The sequence below is a fragment of the Herpailurus yagouaroundi genome, unplaced genomic scaffold, assembly GCF_014898765.1.
Source record: "Herpailurus yagouaroundi ecotype Mexico unplaced genomic scaffold, PumYag 77, whole genome shotgun sequence".
NCBI lineage: Eukaryota > Metazoa > Chordata > Mammalia > Carnivora > Felidae > Herpailurus > Herpailurus yagouaroundi.
The window spans coordinates 13,442,114-13,443,583 of NW_024412388.1; the positions used below are offsets into that span (position 1 = coordinate 13,442,114).

General features: G+C 52.8%; 1 long non-coding RNA gene across 1 annotated transcript in view; it reads left to right on the top strand.

The window, feature by feature from the left end:
* LOC121022025 (uncharacterized) overlaps positions 1–1,216 on the top strand; it is a 4,027-nt gene extending 2,811 nt beyond the window's left edge. Inside the window, exon 2 of the long non-coding RNA XR_005786787.1 lies at positions 673–1,216. This is a non-coding gene — a long non-coding RNA (uncharacterized LOC121022025). The remainder of the gene's footprint in view (positions 1–672) is intronic.
* Positions 1,217–1,470: the final 254 nt, after the last annotated feature.

The following is a 1,470-nucleotide window of genomic DNA, read 5'->3' on the forward strand; positions in this document are numbered from 1 at the left end:
GGACTTTTATCGGCACCCGTGGGAGGCCAGGACTCTGGAGATCCGTTTCACAGATGAGGAAACAGGCACTTGCCCCAGGCCAGTCCCAGGATCCGGCAGCTCTGGGATTCTGCACTTCCAAAAAGGGAAACCCCTGCCTGAAGCCTTTCCATGAGCCCTGCCCAGCGCCCCTGCCTCATCTCCCCTCGCTCCTGCCCCCACGCTGGCCCCCCACCCTCTCCTCACTCAGGGCCTTTGCAGTTGCTGTTTCCTCCTTCTGGAACACTCTCCCACAATCTTCCACGCAGCTGGAGACATTCATGCATCTGCAGGCACCGGAAAAGACAATGGGGGCTGGGTCTGGAGGGGCCTCGCATGCCAGCCGAGCTACCTGGACAAGTGGGAGCCAGCCAAGGACCTCTTCCCTCTGCATTCATGACGTCCGATCCTGTGTCACAGCCTTTAAAAATGTCTTTCATTGAAGTATAAAATGCACACGCCTTAAGGGAACACTGGATAAGCTGCTCACTGAGCCACATCCACGTAAGGTCCACTCATATCCAGGCACAGGTCATTTCCAGCATCCGGAAGGTTCCCATGTGTCCCTTTCCGGTCAACGCTACCTTCCCAAAGAGGTAACACTACTCCGACTTCCGTCGCTGTCAATTACTTTTGCCTTTTCTTGACTTTCAGTGGGATCACAGGGATATGCTGCCTGGGGCAGATCACGTTTTGCAAAATCTCTCCCATCCCTCATGCCCTTCTCGCCAGGTGACTTTGACGCTCCTCCCCCAGAGCAGTGGGGGTGTGTGTCCCCTTCCCTGGAATCTGGGCGGACCTTTGTGACAGCCTTGATGAACAGAGTACAATGTAAGTGATGCTGAGTGATTTCACAGTCGATCACAGAGGTTCCATGCACTCACCATGCTTTCTGGGGACACTTGCTCCTGGATCCCAGCGAGACAGAAGCAGCCTGAGGAGAGGCTCGAACGCAAAGAATCCAGGGCCTTCCAGCCAGATCCTGAAAGCGGATTCTTGGTCCCCAGCTGAGCCACCTGCTGATGCCCTGCTGAGCACAGACGAGCCACCGCCCCCCTCCGGTCCCCCGCACATCCTGCCTAAGGAGCATCTTGTGAGCAAATCAAATGATAATTTTGTTTTATGCCACTCAGCTTATAGTGGTTTGTTATATACGAACAGATAACTGAAACATGGTCCATAAAAAGATTTTAAGCAGAACAGTGGTGTGGAAGTAAGTCCCTCACCCTCGTATATGACGAAAGGCTGAACACAAACTGGCTTAAGGAAAAGAAGAAAGAAAAAGGATGTATCGGTTCTCGTAACTAATACATTCAAAAGGGGTCTTGTACGGGTTTGCTCAGGCTGCTATAACAAAGTACCCCAGGCTGGGGTTGGGGGGAGCTTAAAACACCAGAAATGTGTTGTTTGGCTATTCTGGGGACTGGAAGTCCCAGATCAACATGCTGGTGA